General features: G+C 43.7%; 12 non-coding genes across 12 annotated transcripts; 5 read left to right on the forward strand and 7 right to left on the reverse strand.

Annotated features, from left to right (window-relative positions):
• Positions 1–1,726: 1,726 nt before the first annotated feature.
• TRNAM-CAU (transfer RNA methionine (anticodon CAU)) lies at positions 1,727–1,799 on the forward strand. The gene has a single exon. It is a non-coding gene; the product is annotated as a tRNA-Met (tRNA).
• Positions 1,800–2,244: 445 nt separating this feature from the next.
• On the reverse strand, positions 2,245–2,330 carry TRNAY-GUA (transfer RNA tyrosine (anticodon GUA)). Its single transcript is given in 2 exon segments — positions 2,245–2,280; positions 2,294–2,330. It is a non-coding gene; the product is annotated as a tRNA-Tyr (tRNA).
• A 1,532-nt stretch (positions 2,331–3,862) lies between these two features.
• TRNAM-CAU (transfer RNA methionine (anticodon CAU)) lies at positions 3,863–3,935 on the forward strand. Its single transcript has one exon. It is a non-coding gene; the product is annotated as a tRNA-Met (tRNA).
• A 1,317-nt stretch (positions 3,936–5,252) lies between these two features.
• On the reverse strand, positions 5,253–5,324 carry TRNAA-AGC (transfer RNA alanine (anticodon AGC)). Its single transcript has one exon. It is a non-coding gene; the product is annotated as a tRNA-Ala (tRNA).
• A 674-nt stretch (positions 5,325–5,998) lies between these two features.
• On the forward strand, positions 5,999–6,071 carry TRNAM-CAU (transfer RNA methionine (anticodon CAU)). Its single transcript has one exon. It is a non-coding gene; the product is annotated as a tRNA-Met (tRNA).
• Positions 6,072–6,516: 445 nt separating this feature from the next.
• Positions 6,517–6,602, reverse strand: TRNAY-GUA (transfer RNA tyrosine (anticodon GUA)). Its single transcript is given in 2 exon segments — positions 6,517–6,552; positions 6,566–6,602. It is a non-coding gene; the product is annotated as a tRNA-Tyr (tRNA).
• A 786-nt stretch (positions 6,603–7,388) lies between these two features.
• Positions 7,389–7,460, reverse strand: TRNAA-AGC (transfer RNA alanine (anticodon AGC)). The gene has a single exon. It is a non-coding gene; the product is annotated as a tRNA-Ala (tRNA).
• Positions 7,461–8,134: 674 nt separating this feature from the next.
• On the forward strand, positions 8,135–8,207 carry TRNAM-CAU (transfer RNA methionine (anticodon CAU)). Its single transcript has one exon. It is a non-coding gene; the product is annotated as a tRNA-Met (tRNA).
• Positions 8,208–10,270: 2,063 nt separating this feature from the next.
• On the forward strand, positions 10,271–10,343 carry TRNAM-CAU (transfer RNA methionine (anticodon CAU)). Its single transcript has one exon. It is a non-coding gene; the product is annotated as a tRNA-Met (tRNA).
• A 445-nt stretch (positions 10,344–10,788) lies between these two features.
• On the reverse strand, positions 10,789–10,874 carry TRNAY-GUA (transfer RNA tyrosine (anticodon GUA)). The gene is given in 2 exon segments: positions 10,789–10,824; positions 10,838–10,874. It is a non-coding gene; the product is annotated as a tRNA-Tyr (tRNA).
• Positions 10,875–11,660: 786 nt separating this feature from the next.
• On the reverse strand, positions 11,661–11,732 carry TRNAA-AGC (transfer RNA alanine (anticodon AGC)). The gene has a single exon. It is a non-coding gene; the product is annotated as a tRNA-Ala (tRNA).
• Positions 11,733–12,924: 1,192 nt separating this feature from the next.
• On the reverse strand, positions 12,925–13,010 carry TRNAY-GUA (transfer RNA tyrosine (anticodon GUA)). Its single transcript is given in 2 exon segments — positions 12,925–12,960; positions 12,974–13,010. It is a non-coding gene; the product is annotated as a tRNA-Tyr (tRNA).
• Between the last annotated feature and the right edge of the window lie 411 nt (positions 13,011–13,421).

The raw sequence follows: 13,421 nt of genomic DNA on the forward strand, positions 1-13,421 counted from the left end.
CTTCTGTCCTAGCATTTATTTGGAGCTAGGGAAATGTTTCTCAATCAGAGGGGCACATAATGTTTTAACAAGAGAGAAAGCAGCTATGGAAAACAAAAAAGGGGAAACTCCTCCGAGCCGGATTTGAACCAGTGACCTAAGGATTTCTGTTTCTCCACTACAGTCCTCCGCTCTCCCAACTGAGCTATCGGAGGATTAGGCAGTACAGCTTTCCATGCTGCATTCATCAATCTTTCAATAATGGTTGCGGCGGGAGTGGGGTGGGAGTACTGCAGTCTAATCTTGAAAATCATGAATATGACCTGCAGCTTGCTCTACAAATTGCCACTTCCTAGAGTGCATTCTCAGCTACATCTTATCACCATAAAGGGGGACTGCTTACCTACCTGAATGTGCTGTGCTGGCGTGAAGGAAAGCAGGGGACCTAGAATTAGAAATCCTACAGAAAGGAGTTTTCCTGAAAGGGCATGGGGCCGAGGAATCCACAGCCCTTTGGAAGCATTTCTGGCAAAAGGATGACAGCATGGGAACATGAAGGAAAGGACAGAAAGTTAGGAGAGTCATTACTCCGTACGGAGCATGAAGAACATGCATTTTTAATGCTTCTGTGAAAGGAACTGGAAAAGCAAAACCAGTAGATTAATGGACCATTCAGAAGGGATTAGGATGAAGAAAACATTCTGTTTTTCTTAAACCTTCTGGTAAGAGTCTCTGGTTTAGAGGAAGAATTCAAATAAATGACCAAGACAGCTGTGCCCGTTTTCTATACTAAGAATGCCAAGATAAATCACCACTTTGGTTTCTTATGGAAGCAAGATTATTTTTTTCTATAAACACGGGAAATGAGATAGCCCCATTTCAAAAGGTTTTGCAAGGCGAAGAAAGTGGGGTTCTGGCACCAGCTGCATGACATCTCACTTCCTTACTCATGATGCCAGCCTAGCTATCTGTCAAAAGGCAAGATTAGCATGGCGAAAAGCTGGAGATGCCGGGGATTGAACCCGGGGCCTCATACATGCTAAGCATGCGCTCTACCACTGAGCTGCATCCCCACATCCTGTAGAGGGAGACCTTGCTCCACGCATGGAAACCTGGAATTCTATTGAATGTACATTCACCACATATGACACTGGAATGGGAAGCGTCAGGTGTGGAATTCCATATGATTTACAGCTGGATTTTCTAGCACCGTTTTTTATGGAATAAGGTTGACTCTAGAATGAATAATTCCCCACACACAACAGCTAGATGCAATCGAAAAAAGCCAGAGTATTCAAGGCAACTGGTTCAGGATACATCAAAGAAGGATATGGTTGAGTGCTGTTTCCACATCTTGTGAGATGACTTAAGGTACCCCTGCTCTTTTTGCAGGACACACAGCTATGTTACATTAGCATGTAAAGTGTTGAGATCTAGATGCATCTACGGCTAGGGGCGGCATGTTAATTCTGGGTTTTAGTCCATTTCATTCTCAGTTATGTGGAGGAAAAAATGGCACGATCTTTCTTAGAGAGGTGAATGGTATGCCCTGATTTCTTTTGCATGGCTAAATGTATGGGGTGTGGGTTTAAGCACTGGGAAAGAGCAGTCTTCTGACCATTATAACTGCAGACGATTTTAATCCAGCGAGGCAACCGAAGTGTATTGATATTCCAACATGAGAACAGCATTTTTGCTACCTTCCCTCTTCATGGTGTGTAGACGCATTTGTTAGCGGTTTCAAGCAGCCTTCTTAGCGCAGTGGGCAGCGCGTCAGTCTCATAATCTGAAGGTCCTGAGTTCCATCCTCAGAGAGGGCATTGTAGTGTTTCTTTTGTCAAGAGAAACATCTCAGATTTTCTCCAAATCTGTAAACTATTCCTCCACATTGCATCTTGCTCAGTTTTAAGGAGTTGGTGTCTTTGTAGATTCCCTCTTTCATATCCATGGCCACTCATTGTAGGTGAGTTTTAGCTGGTTCGGCTGCCGAAACATCTACCTTGGTACAATGAAACTGGAAGTCTTCCAAGTGCCTTCATATATTTAGTCAAGGCTTTGGAATGAATTCTGATCTGCAGGTCCTTGTTTATTTCTCTTCCAACATCCCTCAGAAATGACTATGTGGTCAATTTCATTGGAAAGCAGAAGAAGTCTACCCTTCTGTCCTAGCATTTATTTGGAGCTAGGGAAATGTTTCTCAATCAGAGGGGCACATAATGTTTTAACAAGAGAGAAAGCAGCTATGGAAAACAAAAAAGGGGAAACTCCTCCGAGCCGGATTTGAACCAGCGACCTAAGGATTTCTGTTTCTCCACTACAGTCCTCCGCTCTCCCAACTGAGCTATCGGAGGATTGGGCAGTGCAGCTTTCCATGCTGCATTCATCTTTCTTTCAATAATGGTTGCGGCGGGAGTGGGCTGGGAGTACTGCAGTCTAATCTTGAAAATCATGAATATGACCTGCAGCTTGCTCTACAAATTGCCACTTCCTAGAGTGCATTCTCAGCTACATCTTATCACCATAAAGGGGGACTGCTTACCTACCTGAATGTGCTGTGCTGGCGTGAAGGAAAGCAGGGGACCTAGAATTAGAAATCCTACAGAAAGGAGTTTTCCTGAAAGGGCATGGGGCCGAGGAATCCACAGCCCTTTGGAAGCATTTCTGGCAAAAGGATGACAGCATGGGAACATGAAGGAAAGGACAGAAAGTTAGGAGAGTCATTACTCCGTACGGAGCATGAAGAACATGCATTTTTAATGCTTCTGTGAAAGGAACTGGAAAAGCAAAACCAGTAGATTAATGGACCATTCAGAAGGGATTAGGATGAAGAAAACATTCTGTTTTTCTTAAACCTTCTGGTAAGAGTCTCTGGTTTAGAGGAAGAATTCAAATAAATGACCAAGACAGCTGTGCCCGTTTTCTATACTAAGAATGCCAAGATAAATCACCACTTTGGTTTCTTATGGAAGCAAGATTATTTTTTTCTATAAACACGGGAAATGAGATAGCCCCATTTCAAAAGGTTTTGCAAGGCGAAGAAAGTGGGGTTCTGGCACCAGCTGCATGACATCTCACTTCCTTACTCATGATGCCAGCCTAGCTATCTGTCAAAAGGCAAGATTAGCATGGCGAAAAGCTGGAGATGCCGGGGATTGAACCCGGGGCCTCATACATGCTAAGCATGCGCTCTACCACTGAGCTGCATCCCCACATCCTGTAGAGGGAGACCTTGCTCCACGCATGGAAACCTGGAATTCTATTGAATGTACATTCACCACATATGACACTGGAATGGGAAGCGTCAGGTGTGGAATTCCATATGATTTACAGCTGGATTTTCTAGCACCGTTTTTTATGGAATAAGGTTGACTCTAGAATGAATAATTCCCCACACACAACAGCTAGATGCAATCGAAAAAAGCCAGAGTATTCAAGGCAACTGGTTCAGGATACATCAAAGAAGGATATGGTTGAGTGCTGTTTCCACATCTTGTGAGATGACTTAAGGTACCCCTGCTCTTTTTGCAGGACACACAGCTATGTTACATTAGCATGTAAAGTGTTGAGATCTAGATGCATCTACGGCTAGGGGCGGCATGTTAATTCTGGGTTTTAGTCCATTTCATTCTCAGTTATGTGGAGGAAAAAATGGCGCGATCTTTCTTAGAGAGGTGAATGGTATGCCCTGATTTCTTTTGCATGACTAAATGTATGGGGTGTGGGTTTAAGCACTGGGAAAGAGCAGTCTTCTGACCATTATAACTGCAGACGATTTTAATCCAGCGAGGCAACCGAAGTGTATTGATATTCCAACATGAGAACAGCATTTTTGCTACCTTCCCTCTTCATGGTGTGTAGACGCATTTGTTAGCGGTTTCAAGCAGCCTTCTTAGCGCAGTAGGCAGCGCGTCAGTCTCATAATCTGAAGGTCCTGAGTTCGATCCTCAGAGAGGGCATTGCAGTGTTTCTTTTGTCAAGAGAAACATCTCAGATTTTCTCCAAATCTGTAAACTATTCCTCCACATTGCATCTTGCTCAGTTTTAAGGAGTTGGTGTCTTTGTAGATTCCCTCTTTCATATCCATGGCCACTCATTGTAGGTGAGTTTTAGCTGGTTCGGCTGCCGAAACATCTACCTTGGTACAATGAAACTGGAAGTCTTCCAAGTGCCTTCATATATTTAGTCAAGGCTTTGGAATGAATTCTGATCTGCAGGTCCTTGTTTATTTCTCTTCCAACATCCCTCAGAAATGACTATGTGGTCAATTTCATTGGAAAGCAGAAGAAGTCTACCCTTCTGTCCTAGCATTTATTTGGAGCTAGGGAAATGTTTCTCAATCAGAGGGGCACATAATGTTTTAACAAGAGAGAAAGCAGCAATGGAAAACAAAAAAGGGGAAACTCCTCCGAGCCGGATTTGAACCAGTGACCTAAGGATTTCTGTTTCTCCACTACAGTCCTCCGCTCTCCCAACTGAGCTATCGGAGGATTAGGCAGTACAGCTTTCCATGCTGCATTCATCAATCTTTCAATAATGGTTGCGGCGGGAGTGGGGTGGGAGTACTGCAGTCTAATCTTGAAAATCATGAATATGACCTGCAGCTTGCTCTACAAATTGCCACTTCCTAGAGTGCATTCTCAGCTACATCTTATCACCATAAAGGGGGACTGCTTACCTACCTGAATGTGCTGTGCTGGCGTGAAGGAAAGCAGGGGACCTAGAATTAGAAATCCTACAGAAAGGAGTTTTCCTGAAAGGGCATGGGGCCGAGGAATCCACAGCCCTTTGGAAGCATTTCTGGCAAAAGGATGACAGCATGGGAACATGAAGGAAAGGACAGAAAGTTAGGAGAGTCATTACTCCGTACGGAGCATGAAGAACATGCATTTTTAATGCTTCTGTGAAAGGAACTGGAAAAGCAAAACCAGTAGATTAATGGACCATTCAGAAGGGATTAGGATGAAGAAAACATTCTGTTTTTCTTAAACCTTCTGGTAAGAGTCTCTGGTTTAGAGGAAGAATTCAAATAAATGACCAAGACAGCTGTGCCCGTTTTCTATACTAAGAATGCCAAGATAAATCACCACTTTGGTTTCTTATGGAAGCAAGATTATTTTTTTCTATAAACACGGGAAATGAGATAGCCCCATTTCAAAAGGTTTTGCAAGGCGAAGAAAGTGGGGTTCTGGCACCAGCTGCATGACATCTCACTTCCTTACTCATGATGCCAGCCTAGCTATCTGTCAAAAGGCAAGATTAGCATGGCGAAAAGCTGGAGATGCCGGGGATTGAACCCGGGGCCTCATACATGCTAAGCATGCGCTCTACCACTGAGCTACATCCCCACATCCTGTAGAGGGAGACCTTGCTCCACGCATGGAAACCTGGAATTCTATTGAATGTACATTCACCACATATGACACTGGAATGGGAAGCGTCAGGTGTGGAATTCCATATGATTTACAGCTGGATTTTCTAGCACCGTTTTTTATGGAATAAGGTTGACTCTAGAATGAATAATTCCCCACACACAACAGCTAGATGCAATCGAAAAAAGCCAGAGTATTCAAGGCAACTGGTTCAGGATACATCAAAGAAGGATATGGTTGAGTGCTGTTTCCACATCTTGTGAGATGACTTAAGGTACCCCTGCTCTTTTTGCAGGACACACAGCTATGTTACATTAGCATGTAAAGTGTTGAGATCTAGATGCATCTACGGCTAGGGGCGGCATGTTAATTCTGGGTTTTAGTCCATTTCATTCTCAGTTATGTGGAGGAAAAAATGGCGCGATCTTTCTTAGAGAGGTGAATGGTATGCCCTGATTTCTTTTGCATGGCTAAATGTATGGGGTGTGGGTTTAAGCACTGGGAAAGAGCAGTCTTCTGACCATTATAACTGCAGACGATTTTAATCCAGCGAGGCAACCAAAGTGTATTGATATTCCAACATGAGAACAGCATTTTTGCTACCTTCCCTCTTCATGGTGTGTAGACGCATTTGTTAGCGGTTTCAAGCAGCCTTCTTAGCGCAGTAGGCAGCGCGTCAGTCTCATAATCTGAAGGTCCTGAGTTCGATCCTCAGAGAGGGCATTGCAGTGTTTCTTTTGTCAAGAGAAACATCTCAGATTTTCTCCAAATCTGTAAACTATTCCTCCACATTGCATCTTGCTCAGTTTTAAGGAGTTGGTGTCTTTGTAGATTCCCTCTTTCATATCCATGGCCACTCATTGTAGGTGAGTTTTAGCTGGTTCGGCTGCCGAAACATCTACCTTGGTACAATGAAACTGGAAGTCTTCCAAGTGCCTTCATATATTTAGTCAAGGCTTTGGAATGAATTCTGATCTGCAGGTCCTTGTTTATTTCTCTTCCAACATCCCTCAGAAATGACTATGTGGTCAATTTCATTGGAAAGCAGAAGAAGTCTACCCTTCTGTCCTAGCATTTATTTGGAGCTAGGGAAATGTTTCTCAATCAGAGGGGCACATAATGTTTTAACAAGAGAGAAAGCAGCTATGGAAAACAAAAAAGGGGAAACTCCTCCGAGCCGGATTTGAACCAGCGACCTAAGGATTTCTGTTTCTCCACTACAGTCCTCCGCTCTCCCAACTGAGCTATCGGAGGATTGGGCAGTGCAGCTTTCCATGCTGCATTCATCTTTCTTTCAATAATGGTTGCGGCGGGAGTGGGCTGGGAGTACTGCAGTCTAATCTTGAAAATCATGAATATGACCTGCAGCTTGCTCTACAAATTGCCACTTCCTAGAGTGCATTCTCAGCTACATCTTATCACCATAAAGGGGGACTGCTTACCTACCTGAATGTGCTGTGCTGGCGTGAAGGAAAGCAGGGGACCTAGAATTAGAAATCCTACAGAAAGGAGTTTTCCTGAAAGGGCATGGGGCCGAGGAATCCACAGCCCTTTGGAAGCATTTCTGGCAAAAGGATGACAGCATGGGAACATGAAGGAAAGGACAGAAAGTTAGGAGAGTCATTACTCCGTACGGAGCATGAAGAACATGCATTTTTAATGCTTCTGTGAAAGGAACTGGAAAAGCAAAACCAGTAGATTAATGGACCATTCAGAAGGGATTAGGATGAAGAAAACATTCTGTTTTTCTTAAACCTTCTGGTAAGAGTCTCTGGTTTAGAGGAAGAATTCAAATAAATGACCAAGACAGCTGTGCCCGTTTTCTATACTAAGAATGCCAAGATAAATCACCACTTTGGTTTCTTATGGAAGCAAGATTATTTTTTTCTATAAACACGGGAAATGAGATAGCCCCATTTCAAAAGGTTTTGCAAGGCGAAGAAAGTGGGGTTCTGGCACCAGCTGCATGACATCTCACTTCCTTACTCATGATGCCAGCCTAGCTATCTGTCAAAAGGCAAGATTAGCATGGCGAAAAGCTGGAGATGCCGGGGATTGAACCCGGGGCCTCATACATGCTAAGCATGCGCTCTACCACTGAGCTACATCCCCACATCCTGTAGAGGGAGACCTTGCTCCACGCATGGAAACCTGGAATTCTATTGAATGTACATTCACCACATATGACACTGGAATGGGAAGCGTCAGGTGTGGAATTCCATATGATTTACAGCTGGATTTTCTAGCACCGTTTTTTATGGAATAAGGTTGACTCTAGAATGAATAATTCCCCACACACAACAGCTAGATGCAATCGAAAAAAGCCAGAGTATTCAAGGCAACTGGTTCAGGATACATCAAAGAAGGATATGGTTGAGTGCTGTTTCCACATCTTGTGAGATGACTTAAGGTACCCCTGCTCTTTTTGCAGGACACACAGCTATGTTACATTAGCATGTAAAGTGTTGAGATCTAGATGCATCTACGGCTAGGGGCGGCATGTTAATTCTGGGTTTTAGTCCATTTCATTCTCAGTTATGTGGAGGAAAAAATGGCGCGATCTTTCTTAGAGAGGTGAATGGTATGCCCTGATTTCTTTTGCATGGCTAAATGTATGGGGTGTGGGTTTAAGCACTGGGAAAGAGCAGTCTTCTGACCATTATAACTGCAGACGATTTTAATCCAGCGAGGCAACCAAAGTGTATTGATATTCCAACATGAGAACAGCATTTTTGCTACCTTCCCTCTTCATGGTGTGTAGACGCATTTGTTAGCGGTTTCAAGCAGCCTTCTTAGCGCAGTAGGCAGCGCGTCAGTCTCATAATCTGAAGGTCCTGAGTTCGATCCTCAGAGAGGGCATTGCAGTGTTTCTTTTGTCAAGAGAAACATCTCAGATTTTCTCCAAATCTGTAAACTATTCCTCCACATTGCATCTTGCTCAGTTTTAAGGAGTTGGTGTCTTTGTAGATTCCCTCTTTCATATCCATGGCCACTCATTGTAGGTGAGTTTTAGCTGGTTCGGCTGCCGAAACATCTACCTTGGTACAATGAAACTGGAAGTCTTCCAAGTGCCTTCATATATTTAGTCAAGGCTTTGGAATGAATTCTGATCTGCAGGTCCTTGTTTATTTCTCTTCCAACATCCCTCAGAAATGACTATGTGGTCAATTTCATTGGAAAGCAGAAGAAGTCTACCCTTCTGTCCTAGCATTTATTTGGAGCTAGGGAAATGTTTCTCAATCAGAGGGGCACATAATGTTTTAACAAGAGAGAAAGCAGCTATGGAAAACAAAAAAGGGGAAACTCCTCCGAGCCGGATTTGAACCAGTGACCTAAGGATTTCTGTTTCTCCACTACAGTCCTCCGCTCTCCCAACTGAGCTATCGGAGGATTAGGCAGTACAGCTTTCCATGCTGCATTCATCAATCTTTCAATAATGGTTGCGGCGGGAGTGGGGTGGGAGTACTGCAGTCTAATCTTGAAAATCATGAATATGACCTGCAGCTTGCTCTACAAATTGCCACTTCCTAGAGTGCATTCTCAGCTACATCTTATCACCATAAAGGGGGACTGCTTACCTACCTGAATGTGCTGTGCTGGCGTGAAGGAAAGCAGGGGACCTAGAATTAGAAATCCTACAGAAAGGAGTTTTCCTGAAAGGGCATGGGGCCGAGGAATCCACAGCCCTTTGGAAGCATTTCTGGCAAAAGGATGACAGCATGGGAACATGAAGGAAAGGACAGAAAGTTAGGAGAGTCATTACTCCGTACGGAGCATGAAGAACATGCATTTTTAATGCTTCTGTGAAAGGAACTGGAAAAGCAAAACCAGTAGATTAATGGACCATTCAGAAGGGATTAGGATGAAGAAAACATTCTGTTTTTCTTAAACCTTCTGGTAAGAGTCTCTGGTTTAGAGGAAGAATTCAAATAAATGACCAAGACAGCTGTGCCCGTTTTCTATACTAAGAATGCCAAGATAAATCACCACTTTGGTTTCTTATGGAAGCAAGATTATTTTTTTCTATAAACACGGGAAATGAGATAGCCCCATTTCAAAAGGTTTTGCAAGGCGAAGAAAGTGGGGTTCTGGCACCAGCTGCATGACATCTCACTTCCTTACTCATGATGCCAGCCTAGCTATCTGTCAAAAGGCAAGATTAGCATGGCGAAAAGCTGGAGATGCCGGGGATTGAACCCGGGGCCTCATACATGCTAAGCATGCGCTCTACCACTGAGCTGCATCCCCACATCCTGTAGAGGGAGACCTTGCTCCACGCATGGAAACCTGGAATTCTATTGAATGTACATTCACCACATATGACACTGGAATGGGAAGCGTCAGGTGTGGAATTCCATATGATTTACAGCTGGATTTTCTAGCACCGTTTTTTATGGAATAAGGTTGACTCTAGAATGAATAATTCCCCACACACAACAGCTAGATGCAATCGAAAAAAGCCAGAGTATTCAAGGCAACTGGTTCAGGATACATCAAAGAAGGATATGGTTGAGTGCTGTTTCCACATCTTGTGAGATGACTTAAGGTACCCCTGCTCTTTTTGCAGGACACACAGCTATGTTACATTAGCATGTAAAGTGTTGAGATCTAGATGCATCTACGGCTAGGGGCGGCATGTTAATTCTGGGTTTTAGTCCATTTCATTCTCAGTTATGTGGAGGAAAAAATGGCACGATCTTTCTTAGAGAGGTGAATGGTATGCCCTGATTTCTTTTGCATGGCTAAATGTATGGGGTGTGGGTTTAAGCACTGGGAAAGAGCAGTCTTCTGACCATTATAACTGCAGACGATTTTAATCCAGCGAGGCAACCGAAGTGTATTGATATTCCAACATGAGAACAGCATTTTTGCTACCTTCCCTCTTCATGGTGTGTAGACGCATTTGTTAGCGGTTTCAAGCAGCCTTCTTAGCGCAGTGGGCAGCGCGTCAGTCTCATAATCTGAAGGTCCTGAGTTCCATCCTCAGAGAGGGCATTGTAGTGTTTCTTTTGTCAAGAGAAACATCTCAGATTTTCTCCAAATCTGTAAACTATTCCTCCACATTGCATCTTGCTCAGTTTTAAGGAGTTGGTGTCTTTGTAGATTCCCTCTTTCATATCCATGGCCACTCATTGTAGGTGAGTTTTAGCTGGTTCGGCTGCCGAAACATCTACCTTGGTACAATGAAACTGGAAGTCTTCCAAGTGCCTTCATATATTTAGTCAAGGCTTTGGAATGAATTCTGATCTGCAGGTCCTTGTTTATTTCTCTTCCAACATCCCTCAGAAATGACTATGTGGTCAATTTCATTGGAAAGCAGAAGAAGTCTACCCTTCTGTCCTAGCATTTATTTGGAGCTAGGGAAATGTTTCTCAATCAGAGGGGCACATAATGTTTTAACAAGAGAGAAAGCAGCTATGGAAAACAAAAAAGGGGAAACTCCTCCGAGCCGGATTTGAACCAGCGACCTAAGGATTTCTGTTTCTCCACTACAGTCCTCCGCTCTCCCAACTGAGCTATCGGAGGATTGGGCAGTGCAGCTTTCCATGCTGCATTCATCTTTCTTTCAATAATGGTTGCGGCGGGAGTGGGCTGGGAGTACTGCAGTCTAATCTTGAAAATCATGAATATGACCTGCAGCTTGCTCTACAAATTGCCACTTCCTAGAGTGCATTCTCAGCTACATCTTATCACCATAAAGGGGGACTGCTTACCTACCTGAATGTGCTGTGCTGGCGTGAAGGAAAGCAGGGGACCTAGAATTAGAAATCCTACAGAAAGGAGTTTTCCTGAAAGGGCATGGGGCCGAGGAATCCACAGCCCTTTGGAAGCATTTCTGGCAAAAGGATGACAGCATGGGAACATGAAGGAAAGGACAGAAAGTTAGGAGAGTCATTACTCCGTACGGAGCATGAAGAACATGCATTTTTAATGCTTCTGTGAAAGGAACTGGAAAAGCAAAACCAGTAGATTAATGGACCATTCAGAAGGGATTAGGATGAAGAAAACATTCTGTTTTTCTTAAACCTTCTGGTAAGAGTCTCTGGTTTAGAGGAAGAATTCAAATAAATGACCAAGACAGCTGTGCCCGTTTTCTATACTAAGAATGCCAAGATAAATCACCACTTTGGTTTCTTATGGAAGCAAGATTATTTTTTTCTATAAACACGGGAAATGAGATAGCCCCATTTCAAAAGGTTTTGCAAGGCGAAGAAAGTGGGGTTCTGGCACCAGCTGCATGACATCTCACTTCCTTACTCATGATGCCAGCCTAGCTATCTGTCAAAAGGCAAGATTAGCATGGCGAAAAGCTGGAGATGCCGGGGATTGAACCCGGGGCCTCATACATGCTAAGCATGCGCTCTACCACTGAGCTACATCCCCACATCCTGTAGAGGGAGACCTTGCTCCACGCATGGAAACCTGGAATTCTATTGAATGTACATTCACCACATATGACACTGGAATGGGAAGCGTCAGGTGTGGAATTCCATATGATTTACAGCTGGATTTTCTAGCACCGTTTTTTATGGAATAAGGTTGACTCTAGAATGAATAATTCCCCACACACAACAGCTAGATGCAATCGAAAAAAGCCAGAGTATTCAAGGCAACTGGTTCAGGATACATCAAAGAAGGATATGGTTGAGTGCTGTTTCCACATCTTGTGAGATGACTTAAGGTACCCCTGCTCTTTTTGCAGGACACACAGCTATGTTACATTAGCATGTAAAGTGTTGAGATCTAGATGCATCTACGGCTAGGGGCGGCATGTTAATTCTGGGTTTTAGTCCATTTCATTCTCAGTTATGTGGAGGAAAAAATGGCACGATCTTTCTTAGAGAGGTGAATGGTATGCCCTGATTTCTTTTGCATGGCTAAATGTATGGGGTGTGGGTTTAAGCACTGGGAAAGAGCAGTCTTCTGACCATTATAACTGCAGACGATTTTAATCCAGCGAGGCAACCGAAGTGTATTGATATTCCAACATGAGAACAGCATTTTTGCTACCTTCCCTCTTCATGGTGTGTAGACGCATTTGTTAGCGGTTTCAAGCAGCCTTCTTAGCGCAGTAGGCAGCGCATCAGTCTCATAATCTGAAGGTCCTGAGTTCCATCCTCAGAGAGGGCATTGCAGTGTTTCTTTTGTCAAGAGAAACATCTCAGATTTTCTCCAAATCTGTAAACTATTCCTCCACATTGCATCTTGCTCAGTTTTAAGGAGTTGGTGTCTTTGTAGATTCCCTCTTTCATATCCATGGCCACTCATTGTAGGTGAGTTTTAGCTGGTTAGGCTGCCGAAACATCTACCTTGGTACAATGAAACTGGAAGTCTTCCAAGTGCCTTTATATATTTAGTCAAGGCTTTGGAATGAATTCTGATCTGCAGGTCCTTGTTTATTTCTCTTCCAACATCCCTCAGAAATGACTATGTGGTCAATTTCATTGGAAAGCAGAAGAAGTCTACCCTTCTGTCCTAGCATTTATTTGGAGCTAGGGAAATGTTTCTCAATCAGAGGGGCACATAATGTTTTAACAAGAGAGAAAGCAGCTATGGAAAACAAAAAAGGGGAAACTCCTCCGAGCCGGATTTGAACCAGCGACCTAAGGATTTCTGTTTCTCCACTACAGTCCTCCGCTCTCCCAACTGAGCTATCGGAGGATTGGGCAGTGCAGCTTTCCATGCTGCATTCATCTTTCTTTCAATAATGGTTGCGGCGGGAGTGGGCTGGGAGTACTGCAGTCTAATCTTGAAAATCATGAATATGACCTGCAGCTTGCTCTACAAATTGCCACTTCCTAGAGTGCATTCTCAGCTACATCTTATCACCATAAAGGGGGACTGCTTACCTACCTGAATGTGCTGTGCTGGCGTGAAGGAAAGCAGGGGACCTAGAATTAGAAATCCTACAGAAAGGAGTTTTCCTGAAAGGGCATGGGGCCGAGGAATCCACAGCCCTTTGGAAGCATTTCTGGCAAAAGGATGACAGCATGGGAACATGAAGGAAAGGACAGAAAGTTAGGAGAGTCATTACTCCGTACGGAGCATGAAGAACATGCATTTTTAATGCTT

The sequence above is a fragment of the Pleurodeles waltl genome, unplaced genomic scaffold (genome assembly GCF_031143425.1).
Source record: "Pleurodeles waltl isolate 20211129_DDA unplaced genomic scaffold, aPleWal1.hap1.20221129 scaffold_107, whole genome shotgun sequence".
NCBI lineage: Eukaryota > Metazoa > Chordata > Amphibia > Caudata > Salamandridae > Pleurodeles > Pleurodeles waltl.